Raw genomic sequence first — 20,063 nt, 5'->3', positions numbered from 1 at the left:
GTTTCAAGGGATGTTTAGTTGAACACCTAGGCTCTACCCACTAGCTCCAGAAGCAGACCCTTTCCTCAGTGACAGTCGAAATTGTGTCCAGCCGTTGCCAAACGTCACAGGGGGCAAAGTCACCCTGATGGAGGACCATTGGTTTAGATGATGTTTTCAAAGCTCTTAGATGGTGCCTGACAAGCTCTGAGGGCTCAGGGATTGGCAAATGCCATTAAGATTTGTTTTTAAAAAACGTCTGAGCAGGCCAAATCACTCTAATTAATGCTGGGTTGAGTGTCCTGTCCTCAGGTCTCTCGTGTACTTGCTAGACCACGATTGTCTGTGAATCCAGCTCAGGAGAACATCTGAGGAGACGTGAATTCTGCCAGCTTTTGTGTGACCTGACAGCCTGAGTTCTCTGATCTGCAGGCTTCCAATGCCGAAGTCAACACAGTCACCCTTTTGCTCAAAGCAGACTGTGATCTCTGGGGACAAGTGAGGTTGGCCAATGCAGTGTGTCTTTCATCCATCCGTCTACCCATTGATATATCCATTTACTTTTATGGAGTGTCTGTTATATGCCAAGTTTTGTGCCGAGCACTTGGAATACAGTGACTAAGGGCCAGTCTCTGTTTTCTAGAAGTTATAGGGTAGCAGGAAACACAGAGAAGTAAAAAATGATTGTACCACAGAACTATGATGGAAGAAAAAAGAGAGAGAGAAAATAAGTTGGGCTTCAGCACAGCCTAGAATTTGAGGGAAAGATTCCTTCATGATAACTAGGTTTTTAAAATTTAGGACCTGGTTTTCCTCTCCCAAAACTGGTTGCAAGGATTTATCTCATATTTAAACCGTTTACTTTTCAGATAAGAAAACTCAAGGATAAAGAGGAGGTAACTCTTATACAAAGAAACACATGAATTTGTACCAGAGTTGAGTTCAAGTTTCTTTACACGACAGGTTTCCTTGTAGGAGGGAAGTCAATACAGTAGAGTGAACATGGCCAGCAAAATGTTTTATTCCCTAGAGGAAAATCTGATGATTGCTCAATGTCAAGTGGGGCATCCTGGAGTGTGTGTTTGACTGTTGAGAGACTAGGATGATCTGTGTTATATTTGTCCATTGCTGGATGTTTCAAAGAGAATGGGTTTCTCAACAGGAGGAATCACTGGCATGAAGCGGTCTGCAAGCTCCCGTACATAGTTGAATGGGGCTGAGTGCCTCTCTCGCAGAGGCACTAAAGAGTGTGAGTGAAAGTCTTTGTGTTTTAGAAATGTCTCAGCAGCACGAGGGGGGCACTTCGCTCCTTGTGAATCCCAGAAAATGGCCATGATCTGACAGATAAGGCTCTAATAAATGTTTGGTGTCTGAACAAATGAATGCATGAAGGATGAAGAGATGAATAAACAAATAATTGAAACTTGAAGCAAAATGCCCTCCCTGTGTTTAGCACTAGGAGAGAAATGTAGAGTTCACCCATGGTTTTGTCTGTCCAGCCTTGCTCTTTTTCTGGAAACTGCCCCTCCACCTACAAATTCTGTTTGGTTTCCTTTTGCAGGACCATGTTCCCTGCATCTCCAGCCACTGTTAATTGGTCCCCATGTAGGCATGTGATCCAGAATGGACCAATCACAGTACACTACTCTGTACTGGAATCAGCTCATTCGCCCTAGAATGGGCACCTGACCCAAGCTGAGACATTGGGTTCGTTCATGAGGACATTTGGACCATCACTAAAGGAAAGAGCTCGGTATCCCTTGGAGGACTGACATCATAAGTAGAAAACTCAGGAGTTCTCAGAGGCCAATGTTTTTTTTTTGTTGTTGTTTTGTTTTGGAAAACCCATTGGTAGTGGGAGAGAAGAATAAGGAAAAATGTAGACAAATGTCTACAGGAAATAAGAAAAGAATCACAGTATGTCTTGAATCCTTGGTTTTACAGTTCCTAAGAGCTCCCCCGAATTCCTGCCTTTACCTTGGCTTGGTTGTCCCATTGTTTCCTGAGATTCCTCAACATCCTTAAGATTCCACTTTCCCTTAAGCCATTTTGAGTTGTGTGTCTGCCCTTCGCAATCTGAAGAGTGCTGGCTGAACACACAGGCCAGACATCAAGATAAGTTCATTTCCTTTGCATGATTTGTCACCAGTGTGGAGGATCTCGGGCAGGCACACACCGCTATGCTGTAAATCATAAACACAAGGCCCTGGCTTTGCAATAAAGCAACATTCTCCTTCCAGTGCATCCAGTATGCCTTTATAAGAGTAATAGATCAGAAGTTGCTTCGTAACAAAGATGCCGATATTGTAGAAGCTCAAGATAGAGAATTTACTGGGAAGAGAATAGTGGTCTATTGACTTGCTACAAATGTTCTGGCTCTGCCGTTATTCAAATATTTCTATTGCCTGGAGTCCTGAATTTTTTTTTTCTCCACTCTGTGAACACTCATCTGTAGCTCCTAAGCGAAGGGAAGAATCTTTCAAGTAAGCCTCCTCTGCCTGTACTATGGTTTGTTTGTTTGTTTGTTTGTTTTTGTTTCTTGTTTTTTTGTAATTCCAGTGTAGTTAACAAACAGTGTTATATTAGTTTCAGGTATGCAGTGTAGTGATTCATCACTTCCGTACATTACTTCGTACTCATCAGGATAAGTGTACTCTTAATCCCCTTCACCTGTTTCACCCATCCTGCCACCCACCTCCCTTCTGGTAACCATCTGTTTGTTTTCTGCTTTTTAGTTTGTCTCTCCCTCTTTCTTTTCTTTCCTTGTTTTGTTTCTTAAATTCCACATATGAGTGAAATCATGTGGTATTTGTCTTTCTCTGACTGGCTTATTTTGCTTAGCATTATACTCTCCAGATCCATCCATGTTGTTGCAAATGGCAGGATTTCATTCTTTTTTATGGCTGAATAATATTCCATTGTATGTATAACCACACCTTCTTTATCGATTCATCTGTCCATGGACACTTGAGCTGCTTCCGTAGTTTGGCTGTCGTAAATAATGCTGCTATAAACATAGGAGTGCATGTATCCCTTTGAATTAGTGTTTTCATATTCTTTGGGTAGTGTGATTCCTGATCGTAGGGTAGTTCTATTTTTAATTTTTTGAGGAATCTCTCCATACTGTCTTCTGGAGTGGCTGTACCAGTTTGCATCCCCACCAACAGTGCATGAGTGTTCCTTTTTCTCCACATCCTTGCCAGCAGTTGCTATTGCTTGAATTTTTGATTTTACCCATTCTGACAGGTATGAGGTGATACCTCATTGTGATTTTGATTTCCATTTCCCTGATGATGAGTGATGTTGAGCATCTTTTCATGTGTCTCTTGGCCATCTGGATGTCTTCTTTAGAGAAATGTCTGTTCATAACTTCTCATTTTCAGTTGGATTGTTTGTTCTAGTTCTGTGAAAACTGCTATTGGTATTTTGATGGAGATTGTATTAAACGTGTAGGTTGCTTTGGGTAGTACAGACACTTTAACAATATTTTTCCTTCCAGTCCATGAGCATGGGATATCTTTCCATTTCTCTGTGTCATCTTCAATTTCTTTCATCAGTGTTTCAGAGTTTTCAGATATAGGCTTTTACCTCTTTAAGTTTACTCGTACATATGTTATTATTTTAGGTGCATTATTGGTATATAGAAATGAAACAGATTTCTGTATATTGATTGTATATCCTGTGACTTTACTGAATTAATTGATCTGTTCTAGTAGTTTTTTGGTGGAGTCTTTGGGTTTTCTATATGTAGTATCGTGTCACCTGCAAATAGTGAAAGTTTTGCTTCTTAATGATTTGGATGCCTTTTATTTGTTTGTTGTCTGATTGCTATGGCTAGGACTTGCCGTACTATGTTGAATAAAAGTGGTAAGAGTAGACATCGTTGTCTTGTTCCTGACCTTAGGGGGACAGCTCTCAGTTTTTCCCCATTGTGTGTGATGTTAGCTGTGGGTTTTTCATGTAAAGCCTTTATTATGTGGTGGTATGTTCCCTGCAAACCCTTTGTTGAGGATTTTTATCATGGATGGATGTTGTACTTTTGTCAAATGCTTTTTCTGTATCTTTTGAAATGATCATGTGGTTTTTATCCTTTCTCTTATTGATGCGATGTATCACATTGATGCTTGTACTATTTTGAATTAATGCTACATTGTGGAAATGGCTGTTCATGATATAATAGTTCATGGCAGTGAATAGCTTAAGTTGCTGATGAATCCACCTAGTCTGGATGCCTCTCTGAATGGAGATAAAATCAACCTTTATCTACTGCCAACCACTTTTCGGGGCACGGTCCAAATGTTATCTGTCATTTGATTTTCACATCCACACAGGGAAGTATTGGTCTTCCTAATTTGCAGGTGAGGAAACTGAGGCTCAGACGAGTTAAGGAAATTGTCCAGCCGGTCAGCTAAAGGGCAGGGTTTGGAAATTGGGTTGGTCTGTTCCACAGGCCATGTTCTTTGTTTGTTGAGATTCTTCAGGGATATAGAAATACTGCCTGGGAGAGATTCATCGCTTCTCAGCGTCAGGAGTCTTGGTTCATTTAAAGCACTCCTTCTTACTGAAATTTGAACACTATAGGGGAAGAAGGATCCAGGCACAGTCTGCGGGACCTGTAACAATGGAAGCTCTTCCTTACTCTTCTCAACATGGGAACTCTGTGCAAGGAACCTAAAGGTTTTATGAAATAATGGAAGAAAATGTTTGAATCCCTATTATCCCATAATTCTGGTCACTGGCTTCTTCTCCCCATTGCTGCTAATATGGCCATTCTTCCTCCCACTCAAGTGGGTTTAAAGCCCTGGAAACATTTTGCTGGCTTTTTTCTTTCTCCACATTTCTCCTTCGCACCCCATAGCCAAAATGGGACCTAAAAAAACTACAAATCTGCGTGGTATTGCTACTTTGCTTAAAACCCTTCTCACCATGGCTTATCCTGACTTTCGAATAAAGTCTAAGAGCCTGAGTGAGGCTTACAAAGACCTCTACGATCATCCAGGACTTTTCTTGCCTCAGCTGTCCAGCTGTCATTGCTTTGCTTTGCTCTTGCCATGCCCTAACCCAATTGTATTTTCCTAGTTCCCTTCCTTCTCCCTCTTTGACCTCACCCCTTCACCCCAGAAGTCCCAGTGGAAAGGTCTTTTCCTCTGAGAAGCATTGTCAGACCCTTGAGACCAGGTTACGCACCTGCTTTATGCTCCAGCGGCACCCTGGGCTTCGTCTTTTGTAACGCCATGTTAGTCCCTATTTTTCCACATCTGTCATCCTTACTAAACTGCAGAATGATACGCGGCTCTTGTATTCCCAAAGGCAGCCCTGTACTTACCACCTGTAATCACCTGTCTTTTCTTCCCATAGAGAATCTTTGGTATTTGTTGTTTCCTTTCTATTTCTCATCATCCAAACCTTTTCATAGAATTCATTTCATTTCTGGATCTCTTCACTCCAATTCCTTGTGTGAGCTGGACGACCCATTTACCTTCTTAAAACACTGAACTTGAACATCCTTGCTCTGCAGTGTTCATTGACTTCCTTTTGTCTACCCCAAGTATGACAACATAATATTCGTAACTCTTCAAATATGGTCCCAGCCTAGGTTTCCAGCCTTAATAGCCAGATTTCTCTTATGAGTCACAGTCCAGCAAGAGACTTTGGTTTTCTTTCTTCCTTTCCTTCTTCTTTCCTTCCTTTGCTTCTCTTCCTTGTACTTCCTTACTGTCTCCCTTCCCTGCCTTCTCTTTCTCCCTCACCATCTCCATTCCTCCCCTACATTCATCAAGTAAAGAGTTTAGCAATGGACATCTACTTTGGTGATTATTAACCCCAGCTGCACAAGAGATTTAACTTTTTATGGATGCCTGGACCTCAGTTCCCCCCCCCCACCCCTTCCCTTCAGAGAGTCCTGTTTACTTAGCATGGGGTTAGATCGTGCATCATAATTTTTTTAAAGCTTCTAAGTGATTCTGAAGTTCACTGGAAATTGAGAACCATGTATCTACATTTACCAGGCATACTGGATCGGTTTCTTTCCTCATGGAGTTTCCAGTGCAGTAGGCTGTGGAGTGGTGGTTTTTAATGGGGACACTTTTGCTTCCCACCCATCCACACAGGAGACCTTTGGGCAGTATGAAGACATGTTTGGTTGTCACAACTCAGGGAGGGGTGCTTCTGGCATCTAGTGGGTACAGGTCAGGGGGGTGCTGCTAAATATCCTTTATTTATTTAAAAAAATTTTTTTAATGTTTATTCATTTTTGAAAGACAGAGCACCAGCAGGGGTGGGGTGGAGAGAAAGGGGGACACAGAATCTGAAGCAGACTCCAGGCTCAGAGCTGTCAGCACCAGAGCCCGACGCGGGGCTCTAGCTCACGAACCACGAGATCGTGACCTGAGCCAAATTCGGACGCTCAACCAGCTGAGCCACCCAGGCGACCCTTCTTTATTTATTTTTAATGTTTTATTTATTTTTGAGAGAGTGCAAGCAGGGGAGGGTACAGAGGATATGAAGCCGGCTCCGATGCGGGGCTCAGACTCACACACTGTGAGATCATGCCCTGAGCCAGTCAGATGTCCACTGACTAAGCTACCCAGGAGCCCCTAAATATCCTTTAATGCACAGGACAGCCCTGTCCCCCACACAACAAAGAATCATCTGGACAAAAATGTTAATAAAGCCAAGGCCGAGAAAACCTACTCTTGAAGGAAGAGTCATTGGTGAAATAATCATGCAAATAAAGTTTAATTTACTAACTGAAATGAGGCAAATAAAGCTAAATATGGGGTGACAGTGTGTGAGAATCACAGGGAGATCTCAACTAGCCTGGTGACACTGTACTTCCTGAGGTAGAGATCTGAAGGAAGGGTATAAATTAATCACTACATGAAGGGGTTGAGATGGGGCAGGGGGCATTTCAGGTGGCCTCCCCAGCATATCTGAGGCTTTGGAAAATTCATATAACTTAGAGAACATCCACTGTGCTGGAGTGCAAAGAAAGGAAAGTAGGTAAGAATTTTAATCTAGATCATCAGAGCAGTGGGAAACATGGAAAGGCAAGAGGGTATCATTATCACCAGATTTGCATTTGAAAAAGTTCATTCTAGTTGGCAAGTGGAAAATGATTGGAATGGGGTAAAAGTGGATGTCCTGAGTCTGGGTGAGGCCTGACACTGGGGCACTGGGTGGGAGAGCTACTTGGAGGAGATACTTGGGGTAAGCTTGACGCTTTTAACTTACTCTTGTACTTTTCAGCCTCTAGGTATTTGATGACACCATTTTCTTTCTTTCTCTCTTTTTTTTTATTTTTTTAATGTTTATTTTTGAGAGAGAGAGATAGAGTGGGAGTGGGAGAGGGTCAGAGAGAGAAATGCAGAATCCAAAGCAGGCTCCAGGCTCTGAGCTGTCAGCACAGAGCCCGACCCGGGGCTCAAACTTACAAACCATGAGATCATGACCTGAGCCGAAGTCGGATGCTTAACCAACTGAGCCACCCAGGCACCTCTACACCATTTTCTTTAACTGGAAATACTCTCCCTGTCTATTTGAAACCCTAGCCATTCTTTCCCTACGTCCCAAGCCAAACAAAAATCGAAAAGAAACTTCTTGCTTACCTTAGTGTCATTGCCTTTGAAATTCTGGGATTCTTTGTACCTTTGAAACAAGCTTTTACTTGTGATGTACAATTTATGTACATTGAGTTTATCTTCCTTATAAAAAGGTAAGGTCTTTGACAGCTGAAATCTGTCTTATTCATCTTCATTTCCTGCACATTTTTCTAGATGTTTAGTTAAGGACTATTTGGTGACGAGAAACAGAATCTTCTCAGACTAACTTAAAACAAGAGTTTCTTTGAAGGGAGACAAGGGTATAGCAGACATTCTTTCTTGTTACCTGCCCAACATCCATCTTCTGGGAACAACACCCCAGTGTGCCTTTGGGTGGTGTCCCTTTGCTTTCTATCCCTTCGTGCTCATGATTTGGGTGGGGCTGATGCCTCTTCACAGTGACTTCTAAGGACGGACTGATTGGTCAACATGTTCCACTCAGTGGCTTAGCTCCTTGGTGGTTGTGACCTAAACTATTCGATGAGCATCAGTCTCCCAATTTTTCTAAACCTACTGGAAATGAGGGGGCACTTTCTCCATTGTGGTTGCAAAGCCAGAACTTCTGAGAGCATTTGGTGAGCCCATCTGAGAAGGAAGCCAGCCGAGAGGAAGGCAGAAACAGGAGACAAAGGAGAGCCCTGTTGACATTGAACACTCGCAGTCATCTGTCTCCGTACTGGAAGCACTATAAGCCAGTACACCCCCCTTGTCTCTGGGACTTGCCACTAAAGGGCACTGAGTAAAACAATGGAACGTCATTCAGAATCCAAGGGCAGGGATTTCAGCCATGTCTCCCAGGGACCTGGAATCTAAGAGACCTGGTGTATAGCTCTACCTTAGGGGCATGGCTAGATAGGGGGACATGTGTGTCCCCTCTTTGTGTCTGAGGGTTTATCTGCCCCGTCTTTTTTCTCTCTCTGCATATCAGTGATGCCTTTTTTGAGCCATGCGTGTCTCAGAATTGTGTGGCTCTTCAGTGCAGTGCCCATTAGCAGCCACATAGAGTGCCTGAGCCACATTCTCAATCGACTTAGACTTCATTTCTATCCTTGGCCCAACCTGTGGTCAGGGGGCACAACCACAGGCTCATTATCCTCTCCGCAGGCTCTGTGGGAGCCCACCAAAAGATTGGGGGTGGGGGTACAGCATGCAAAGTGATTAGCATGCCAGCTACATGATTGACCCCAATAGTATTCACAGGTGGAAAGCATTCAGAATTGCACTGGCTTCAACACCAGAGCCTACTGCTTGAAATATCAAGTGATCCCTCTAGCAAAGGGGAGGGCTGTATCCTGACATTTTATTATGAGTCCCGGATAAACTCCAATTACAGCTTCCTTTTGCCATATCCAAGACCCAGACTTCCATCTGTCTTTGGAGATGTGCATACCAAACACAAGAACCAAGCTGGATTCCCAAACATGGTGCCTTGACCGTTCCATACCTGTATCCCTCATCTGTGGCGGAGGTGTGCAGGCCCCCGTTCAGCAGGGGTGCAGAGACCTTGTCCAATCTCTGGTTAAGAACATTTCCCAGTCTAATGGTCTTATCTGTTTCCTTGAAAAGGAAAAAAATATTATGGGGCAGTTACAGAATCCCTGATAACAGATTTTCCGAGGAATCCTCCATAATAGTCCTTGGGAGCCCGAAGTCTCTAGAGCGGGCATAGGGTAGGACCTCAATAACTGTAAGCATCTTCTGTCTGTACCTTTTAGTCCTAATATTTCATGATCCCACCTAGGTCACTGGGAATGTTGTTGGGATGAGAGCAGGGACAGGATATGATGCCAGTATCATATTCTCTCTTTGCTTTGAGCTGGAGAATTTTGCTTGCCTGCCTTCTCTCCTTCCTTCACAGTCTCTCTGGAGGTCCTGCATGTATGGGCCAAAATTTTCTCTCCCAACCTGCTTCAGAGACTGCCAAAGAATCTGGATGGAGGGGCAGCAGAACCGGGGATGAATTGCCAGTCTCTAAAGTCGATACCTGTTCAGAGGCTACCCTGAAAGTGAATGATTACTGGCGGGGATAGCTTGCTGAAATGGGCTGATGAATTGGGACCCATAGAGTCACAATAAAGATTGTGATGCTGTTAGGAGACCAGATTAGATTTTTCTGGACTGCAATAGGCTGCAATCATCTTGTTATGTCAGCTTGTTTATTGTTTTGGGTCCTGACTTATTTTCTCAGTGCAAGGTGCATACAAAATAACTCTGCTGTGAGCACTAAAATTATTTGGGTAGGAGACTTGAATCCCACTAGTGTCCCCCATTAATTAGTAGAATGGGTCATCCTAAGGGGACAGTTACCCTGTATTATTCAGGGATGCCTTATCATGGTAGAAATTTCACACCCGGTAAATTGCTAATGAAAATGTCATTCTCCCACTGAGTTTACCTGACATACTATTTATCTTGCCACTGCCATTAGAGATAGAATTACTGTCAGATTTACTACAAAAAACAGAATTGATTTTTAATTAGGGTTTCTAGAACTAAAGGTTAAAGATGGTTTAAAGAAGGGAAGCTGTGGTTTTCTCCGTAAGTATCCCAAAGATTGCTTCCTTAGCCTGGTGAGAGGCCAGAGCATCATCTGCACGGATGATGTTTCACGGTTAACCCCTTATACTTCCCATTGGTACAGGAATGTACACAAACTCCTGTCCGTCCCTTCCTCCATCCCGTTTGCCAGCCATGGGTGTCAGAGTGTCAAAGTAGAACAGATTGCTTTGGTTTGTGTAACAAGGGTTGCCAAAATTGCAATCTTTCCTTCCCAGGCGATTCGGGGAATACTCCGATAACCTCATGCAGGCATTTCATATACAGGCAATTATAGGAAGATAGATTAGAGTGTCCACAAGAATCATAACTTCCCTTTGCCTGATTTATAAGCCTTATCCTTATTTTTTATAATACCATTTATAACATCAACACCATCTAGACAGCTGTCTACGGGAGTTGGCTTCTCCAAACCATATGCTGGTGCCCGGCTGGCATGGGAGAAAAGATCCTGGAGGCAAGGTCCGTGGGAGAGCTGATCTAAGGGAGAGGTTATCATAAGCTCAGGTTTTGGAGTCAGGCCTGGCTGTGTCCCAGCTCTGCCACTCATGAGCTGTATGATTGTGGGCAAGTGGCTTAACCTCTCTGAGCTTTAGTTTCCTCCTGTAAATATGGAGTGACAGTCAGTACTTACTACACTGCAGGATTGTCATCTGCAGTAAATGAGCTGAATCTTGTAAATTGATTAGCATTGCACAGGATACATAGTTAGCATTCAGTAAATATTAGCTATCATGAGAAAAGCAGAATACAGTGATAGAAATCAGACCTAAAACCTTAGGGGCTTTCGGGGGTGGGGGGAATAATTCATTCTCCCAAGTATCTGTTCATTTGTATGATGTCAGCAGACACCCACCTCAGATGTAGTCCCAATTATTTTTGCCATGGTGGGAAAAACTCTTTCCACTGCCTTTTCTTCTCTCTTCCCTTCATGTTCTCCAGCTCTTTCCCTGTGGCCAGGCTGAGTGTCGACTTGGCCATCATTAGCCTGTCCTTTCTCACCCTGGTGCTCGTCACATGGAGCCTGGGTCCCTGGTGACCTCTCCCTGTGGTTTCCAGTCTGTGAAGATGAGAATGAGACACTGGAGAAGACAGAGGGCATCCACTGCCCTCAGCATTTTGAGTTAGAAAGCACTGATGCCCTGGGGCAGCAGGAATACTGTGACAACCTCCACCCTGCCCTTTGGCTCCTTTCCCATAGGAAGCTACGGCTTGCCCCGCCTGACAAGTTCTTTATGCTTTAAACAAAAGAGATTATTGGAAGGAAAGACATGAGTGTCTCAAAGTGGTATTTTGGTACAAAAGGATGTCTTAAAATAGCATCCTTACGCTTCCCATTGGGGCAGGAAGGACCTGAGGAGAGAGAACATTAAGTCTGGAAAAGCCAAAATGATTGCTGGGCATTATCGTCCCCTGATGGGTAAGAGGGCTCTCTTTGAGAAGTGGCCAGGCACTCTGGCTGATGGGCTGCTGGGAGAGGAGGGGACCCCGTGATTAAGTAAAGGGGGGGATGTGCCTGCACAGAGGACAGCACGTTAGACCCAGCAGGCTGGAGCTGGTTTAGGCAGTAGGAAGAGAAGAAGGGGGATGGGGTTGTACCGTTACTCTCACACCTGACCTGAGACCCTAAAAACAGTAACAGGGAGGCCCTAAGTGACCGGTCGATGGCTTCTCTCCGGGACCCAGCCTCTGCTTCTGTGTGCCCTCTCCCTCTTGTCAGATGCATACATCGAGTCCCCTCTGTGTTTCCTGCCCACCAAAGGACAGGTGACTGGTAAGTTTTAATGGCCAATCTGGAGGTAAGACGGATTCCCTAGGGGATACAGAAGAAGGGAATTACATGGCACATCCCACTGTAAGCAACTTAAAACTCCAAGTAGACATGTCTGTTCACCAGATTCCATCTCTGAGAAAGTCTTTCTCTCTTATTATACACCAGGGATCAGTAAACTTTTTCTTAAATGGCCATGTATAATAAACATTTTAGGCTTTGCAAGCCAAGAGGCAAAATCAAAGGCATCACATAGGCACTTATCTAACCATTTAAAATATAACCATTAAAAACTGTAACAACCATTCCTGGCTCAGGGGCCATAAAAAACAGAGCTGGATTTGGCTTGTGGACTGTAGTTTGCTGACCTCTGTCCCACATAATTCTCAAATTTCCGCCTCACCATTTTGCACTAATATACCTGAGGCACTTCACATTCTCAGCTCTGCCCCAGCTTGTGTCCAAGCCAAACCCAATCCCCCCTAAAACAGTCAGTCCTCACGTAGTTAATGGGCTCCAAACAGTTAACAGCAACACACTTGTTTGAAAATGATCAGGGTTATGGATACTTTTTTTTTTTTTTTTACCCTGTCATATGAGAAAAGATTGGGGACATTGGTCAAAAGGGACCAGCATCTCAGGGTTTCTGCCCATGAGTCAGTGAAATTAGGTCATGTTTCAAAGTGAGGGTAATGCCTCTTGGTCCGCTCTAAGGGGAACAGGTCCAGTGATTTGTGGAGGAGAGCGAGACCCACTATTGCTATATACGTGTTTATGTCCAGCTCAAACATGAGGTACATCCATCCATGGGGCAAGATAAGACCCCTTAATGCTGGACTTATTTTTCTTCAGAACCCTTCCAAGACAAATCACCCAGCTACCAAACTACAGAGAAGTCTGGACGTCTGCAGGTATAGCAGTCAGCAACAACTCAATCATGTATTCGTTCATTTGTTCAACAAACATTTATTAGACGCCTGCTGTCTTCAGAGATTAAAAAATAAGCAAGTGCAACCAGTGAATTCTTGTGGAGCTCAAGCCCAGGTGGGGAAAGAGTTGCTGAAATGGACAAATGAGAAGAGTCCATTTAGACCAGAAAAATCCTGTGAATGCAATGACATCTGCCCATACTAACCTGTGAAAGGGTGGGAGTAAATGGGAGGCACCTTCCCAAACTGGGGAGGAAAAGAAAGGCTTCCAAAAAAAGGGATAGTTAGTCCAGGTAGTCCAAAAGGCAGAGATGAGGGATAGTGCCCAGGACAAGGGCAAGCCTGTAAAAGCTTAAGAGAACATAGTATCTCTAAGAAACCAAAATATTTGGGGTAGAAGCGGTATTTGCACTGTATGTGTGTGCATTGGGATGCGGCCAGTGCCACAACAGAGTGGCAAAAGATCAGGCTGAAAGAAAAAGAGGAAAGAAGGGAAGAGAAAGAAAACTGAAGGCTCTCTCTGCTTTACTTAGCATTTGTCCTTTCTGCTCAAAGCAATGAGAGACCACTGAGAGACCTAAACAGAAGAATGCCACTTTTGTGTTACTAGATGTGAAAAATGCACAAGTCTTACTGCCCTGTGGTGGCCCAAGCAAGTCTCATCAGAATGAAGGTGAGATTTCTGAGCGTGCGCTTCAAGGACCTTTGCAACTTGACATTTCCAGTCTCTCCTCCCCTCTGCCATGCATATCCAGTGGTAGAACATTTACTCCTTCCCTCAACATGTCAGTCACTTTGTGTTGGTTATCTATTGCTGTGGAACAAACAGTTAACAGCTTAAAAAAAACATTTACTATCTCAACTGGTTTCCGAGGTCAGGAATCCAGGAGTGCCTTAGCTCGGTGGGTCTGGCTCAGAGTCTTTCATGAAATGGTAGTTAAGATGTCAGCTGGGGCATCAGTCATCTGAAGGCTTGACTGGGGCTGGAGGAGCTGATTCCAAGATGGCGTACTCCATGGCAGTTGACTAAGATGCCTCAGCTCATTACTGGCTGCAGGCAGGAAGCCTCAGTCCTCACCCTGTAGACTTCTCCACAGGGCTGCTTTTGTGTTCTTGTGACTTCCCCTGAAAAAAACAATTCAAGAGAGAAAACAAAGAAGAGGCCAAAATACCTTCTGTGACCTAATCTTACACATCCCAATGGTATCTACTGTATTCTGCTTATTAGAAACAAGTCGCTAAGTTCTTCTCATTCTCAAGAAAATAGGAATTATGCTTCAACTCAGGAAGGTGGTGGTGTTAGCCTCGGCATATTAGTTTTCTCTTGCTGTTGTAACAGATTGCCTTCAGTCATGTGACTTAAACAATGCATATTTATTATCGTGCAGTTCTGCAGGTGAGAAGTCCGAGGGAGATTTCACTGGGCCAAAGTCAAGGTGTCTACAGGGCTGTTTTTCTTCTCGAGACTTTGGGGGAGGAGTCTGTTTCCCAGCCCTTCTCCAGCTTCTAGTGTCTACTTGCATTCCGTGGCTCATGGTCCCCATTCTGCATCTGGAAAGCCAGCAATGGAAGATTAAATCCTTCCCTGTCTTCCATAATCACTTCCCCCTCTGCCTCCCTCTTCTACTTTTAAGGATCCTTGTGATTACATTGGGCCCATCTGGAGAATCTGGGCTAATCTCTCTGCCTTAAAGTCAGCAGACTAGCAACTTAATTCTATCTGCAACCCTGATTCCCCTTGGTCACCTCGCCTTATATATTCATAGATCCCAGAAGATTAAAACCTGGGTGTCTTTGGGGGGCATGGTTGTTCTGCCTACTATGGTCATGATACCAAGAGAATTGCAAAATCCCTTTAGACATGTAAAGTTAGTCCAAAACACATCTCATGACATAGGGAAGTTTGAACATTACGTATAATGTTTATGTATATGTATAATTATACATTATCCAGTTGGATGGGTGAATTCCAGCCACTGCTTTCAAATAGCGGGATCCAGAGAAATATTGCATATCTGTGCTCCTTGCCCCTGGGTGAGTGAGATTCAATCCCTTTCTACATAAGCAAACGGAACCTATAAACCTCAATTTGGCTACTCCACTGTTCCAACATAACATTGCTCAGTGTCGTGAAACGTGACTCTTCAAAAATCTATTATGTGACAAGCCGAGTAGTTTATGACACAAATATTGTATTTTGCACACTTCATTTGCAGTTAAATTATTGAACATCTGACAGCACAGGCCACATTCCGTTTCTTAGTGCAAATCCATTAGAAGGTATTTTGTCGTTGTTGTTGCTGCTGTTAAATTAGGGCTTTAACATTTCCAGACGTGAAGAGTGAATGTATTTTACAATGATTAAAAATCATTTTGTAATTAGATTTGAATGAATAGGGAGTTATTGGAAAAGCTCAGCCTAGTGTTCAGCTTCTTAAGGAACAATTCCAGGGCACACGTCTTGATGGTGTCTGCTGTTGTTGTCATTTGGCAATTACATAAAAGAGGAAATTAAGGCCAAAGGGGAAACAACCAAAGAGAGTGGAGATCTGGGAGGCAAATCTCCAGGAAGAGTTTAATATGGAATCACTTCTTGAGATAGGTCCGTCTTTGGATTTTTTTTTTTAATTTTTTTTTTCAATGTTTATTTACTTTTGGGACAGAGAGAGACAGAACATGAACGGGGGAGGGGCAGAGAGAGAGGGAGACACAGAATCCGAAACAGGCTCCAGGCTCTGAGCCATCAGCCCAGAGCCCGACGCGGGGCTCGAACTCACGGACCGCGAGATCGTGACCTGGCTGAGGTCGCACGCTTAACCGACTGCGCCACCCAGGCGCCCCCGTCTTTGGATTTTTAAAATCCTGAACTTCCCTGTGCTGTCAGTGTTTAGGCCATTTGTATTGCCCACAACCAGGGTCGTAACATCAAAGTCTGTTAGGGCTAGGCATTTAAAGCAAATGAAATACGTGATGCCGGTGCATTATGGTATATTAGGGAGGGGTGGGGACTGTGGAAAATTGCAAAGCACTTGCCTTCTCTAAATGGGTAACTGCTCCTCAGCTCCCACTGATTTTTTTTAGAAGAGTGTGGGAGACCAGTCTTGCCAAATTTTCCAGCTTTTCACAAGAAACCAGAATTCTTTTTTTCCCAAGTTCTTATTTAAATGTATTTATTTTATTTAAATTTATTAAATTAGTTAACATACAGAGCAATATTAGTTTCAGGTGTAGAATTTAGTGATTCCTCACTTACATATCACACCCAGGGCTCATCACAAGTACCCTCCTTATTCCCCATCACTGATTTCACCCATTCCCCCACCGTCTGGTAACCATCAGTTTGTTCTCTGTAGTTAAGAGTCTGTTTCTCGGTTTGTTTTTCTTTTTCCCCCCACTATGTTTATTTGTTTTGTTCCTTAAATTACACATATGAGTGAAATCAAATGGTATTTGTCTTCGATTGACTTATTTCACTTAGCATAATACACTCTAGCTCACTCCATCCACATTTTTGCAAATGGCAAGATTACATTCTTTTTTATGGCTGAGTAATATTCCACTGTATGTACATATCACATCTTCTTTATCCATTTATAGGTCAATGGACATTTTGGCTCTTTTCATGAAATTTGGCTGTTATTGATAATACTGCTATAAACATTAGGGTACATGTATCCCTTTGAATCAGTATTTTTGTATCCTTTGGGTAAATACCAAGTTTTGTATCCTTTGGGTAAATAGCAAGTAGTTTAATTGCTAGATCATAGGATAGTTCTATTTTTAACTTTCTGAGGAACCACTGCCCCCATACTGTTTTCCACAGTGGCTGCACCAATTTGCATCCCCACCAACAGTGCAAGAGGGTTTCCCCTTGTCTGCATCCTTGTCAACATCTTTTGTTTCCTGTGTTGTTAATTTTAGCCACTCTGACTGGTATGAGGTGTTTTGTTCTGCATTTCCCTGATGATGAGTGATGTTGAGCATCTTTTCATGTGTGTGTTGGCCATCTGTATGTCTTCTTTGGAGAAATGTGTCTTCATGTCTTCTGCCCATTTATCAACTGAATTATTTGTTTTTTGGGTGTTGAGTTTGATAAGTTCCTTATAGATTTTGGATGCTAACCCCTTATCATGTATGTCATTTGCAAATATCTTCTCCCATTCCACAGGTTACCTTTTAGTTTTGTTATTTCCTTCACTGTGCAGAAGTTTTTTTATTTTGATGAAGTCCCCAATAGTTTATTTTTGCTTTTGAAGAAACCAGAATTGTTGATTTTTATATAAGATCTTTAGATTGCAAAATACAGACTATTACTACAAAAATAATTTTTTAACTATTCACGTCAAACAAAATGCATGTAGAGATAGATCCAGGATAGCCCGGAGAACATTTGATTTAGATTTCTAGGTTCCAACATACTAATAAGCTATATGTAGTAGCTCGTTCAAAACTGCAAACTTTGAAGTGTGCACTTTACTACAATGAGGTATAGTTCACAGAATAGACTCTTAAACAGCCTATGAACAGAATTGCCTGTTTCAACCTTAGCTTGTGCATCTTTTAACTGTTAATGGCCTTGGGCGAGTTGCTTAACATCTGTCTCCATTTTGGTTTCTTCTTCAAAGAAAACGTAACTAACGTCTATCTCATAAAGTTATTGTGAAGGTTTAAAATTAATCCCTATTTAATTCCAGTAGTGACTGAATGTGGGAAGTGTTTGTGTTGTTTTATTGTTGTTGTTAATAATAAGGAAACTAAAAACTTCGTGTTCAGAGTTTAGGTGACCTTCCTCAAGGTCACATCGTGTGACTCTACATTGCCTCCTGTGAGTTGCTCCTGGTGAAGGTGTCAATGACCGTCATAATTGGTTTAAAAGTGGGACAAATCAGTGTGCCTGACTGGCTCAGTTGGAAGAGCGTGCAGCTCGTGATCTCAGGGGTTTGAGTTTGAGCTCTATGTTGGGTCTAGAGATTACTTAAATAAAAATAACTTTAAAAAAATGAGGGGCGCCTGGGTGGCTCAGTTGGTTAAGCATCTGACTCTTGATTTTAGCTCAGGTGGCGATCTCACTATCTCTCAGGTCACATGAGCCAGCTTGGGATTCAGCATGGAGCCTGCTTGGGATTCTCTTTCTCCTGTCTCTGCCTCTCCCACACATGTGCGGAATTCTCTCTCTCTCAAAATAAATAAACATTTAAAAAAATGAACTTATTTTAAAAAGTGGGAAAACTATAAGCCCATGATTTGGATGCTAAGATGCCCAAAGCCTGTTTCATTAACACTTGATGAATAAACCACATGAATACAAATAAATGCCTTTTCCCCTCATTACTGGAGTTTAGAACAAGATTAGAAACAAAATCATGTCACTTGTAATCCTTCAGTGACTCCCTGTAATCCTAAAAGCAAATTGTGATTATTTAGTATGGTTTTGGGGACCCTCCATGATCTGGCCTCTCCCTACCCCAGAACTCCCTGACGTACATTCTTTATTCCAGCTCTGCTGTATTCTCTCTGTGTCCAGGAGGCAGCATATCTTCTTTTGCCTCTAGGAATCGTATTCTTATTACCTTTGCCTGAAACACTGTTAGAAGCCTAGACCTGAGTTAATCACATTCTGTAGCTCGGGAAATATCATCCTATTTGGTCAAGGGATGGCCCTTGTTTTATTTTATTATTCATTTCTTTCTTTCCCTATACACCTCATTCCCAATATCATTTCCTTCGTTCACGTGTTTGATATATGTTTGTAAACATTGTAAAGTACACAGTTATTTTGATTGTGAGTGTATTTTTAATTAACATAAACAGCGTTATGTTATAAATCTCATCCTGAGGCTTTCCTCACTCAACACTGTTTTAAGGTCTGTCTGTATTCCTTTCTGTATATTTAGCTTGTGACTTCCTCATGCTGTATGATTTTCTTTAATCACATTCATTTATCACATTTTAGTTATTCAGTTCTGGCCTAAGGATGGACACCTGGGTTGCCTTCTTGGTGTTAGAAAAAAACTGCAAGGTACAGACTCATCCCTTCATGAATCAGTGTGGCAACTCCCCTGGGATGTATACATAGGTGAGACAGATTGATAGGTAACAGGGCAGACACTAACCTAAGTTCACCAAGTCTCGCCAGCTAGCTTTTCCAAATGGTTTTGCCAGTTCACTCTCCCACCAGGAAGAAAGGAGAGTTCCTGGCTCCGTGCTTCCCGGCAATGGCCACCTGTCTGTTTTGCCATTCTGATGGGTAGGTGAGCACCTCGTTTTAATTTGCATTTCTCTAGTTATTGAAGAGTGGCAGCATCTCTTCCAATATCATAGAGTTACTCAGGTTTCTCCATATCTGAATCATCTGTTCATGAGTTTTTTTGTTTTGTTCGATCTTTCCCTTGGGTTTCCTATCTTTTCTTTGTAATTTACAGGGGCTCCTTGTATATTCTAAATACCTAAACCTTTTTTGGTTCTGGATGTTGTAAATGCCTCTCAGTGTCTCTCATGTTCACCTCCCTCTTCCTGGGCTAGCTGACTCCAACTCATTCTTCAGCATCACCCTAGACATCCCTTCCTGCCTGAGCTTCCTGGATTCTCTGTTATCTGTCTCATGTACACTCCCACAGCCCCCTGCTTCCCCTGTCATATTGCTCATCAATCTGTCAAAATCACCTGTTGGAGTCCTGGCTTCCCCAAAGTGATTTTGAGCTCCCTGAGGCTATAGATCACTTCTTGTTCATTGTGACATCTTCAGTTCCTGTATCAGGGCTTAGACTGAAGGGCCAGGACAAACATTTGTCGGATCAGTGAGAAGTAAACTCATCTATTAAATACTTCCTGTGCATCAGATTTGATATATGAGAATTATAGGCAGTGCTCCATTAAACTACCCCAGTGACCCTGCAGTGGAGGATTTGTTGTCCCCATCTTACAGATGAGGAAACAGAGGTGACATACAGTCTGTGTTGTCGGGGAGATGGGTAACTATGAGCATTAGCTATTTGCAGCACTGATTGTATTTTTACGACTCCGTAGCTCAAGCTGCCAAATTAGGGTTTTAGAAGATCTTGCCCAAAGCATAATCATTTATTTGCCCTCAATTATTTTTCTTATTTTATTTTTTTGCTTAACATGGCTACAAGAATCCCATGTGGTCTGCTCCTCTCTCCAGTGTCAGTTCTCCCACCGTCACTGTCCCCTCTTTCTCCCTAAGTCCCAGGAATACCTGACGCCCTT

The 20,063-nt window shown here is 42.8% G+C and overlaps 2 long non-coding RNA genes across 3 annotated transcripts in view; both read left to right on the top strand.

Moving 5' to 3' along the window:
* Nucleotides 1-20,063, top strand: part of LOC123589007 — a 172,769-nt gene that overhangs the window by 107,501 nt on the left and 45,205 nt on the right. The gene's annotated exons all lie outside the window — the stretch shown is intronic.
* Nucleotides 11,330-12,950, top strand: LOC123589006. Its single transcript, XR_006708116.1, has 3 exons — nucleotides 11,330-11,556; nucleotides 11,773-11,910; nucleotides 12,760-12,950. It is a non-coding gene; the product is annotated as an uncharacterized LOC123589006 (long non-coding RNA).

Source organism: Leopardus geoffroyi, chromosome E3 (assembly GCF_018350155.1).
Source record: "Leopardus geoffroyi isolate Oge1 chromosome E3, O.geoffroyi_Oge1_pat1.0, whole genome shotgun sequence".
NCBI lineage: Eukaryota > Metazoa > Chordata > Mammalia > Carnivora > Felidae > Leopardus > Leopardus geoffroyi.
Note: the sequence above shows the minus strand (reverse complement) of the source record. Positions and strands in the feature narration are given on the sequence as shown.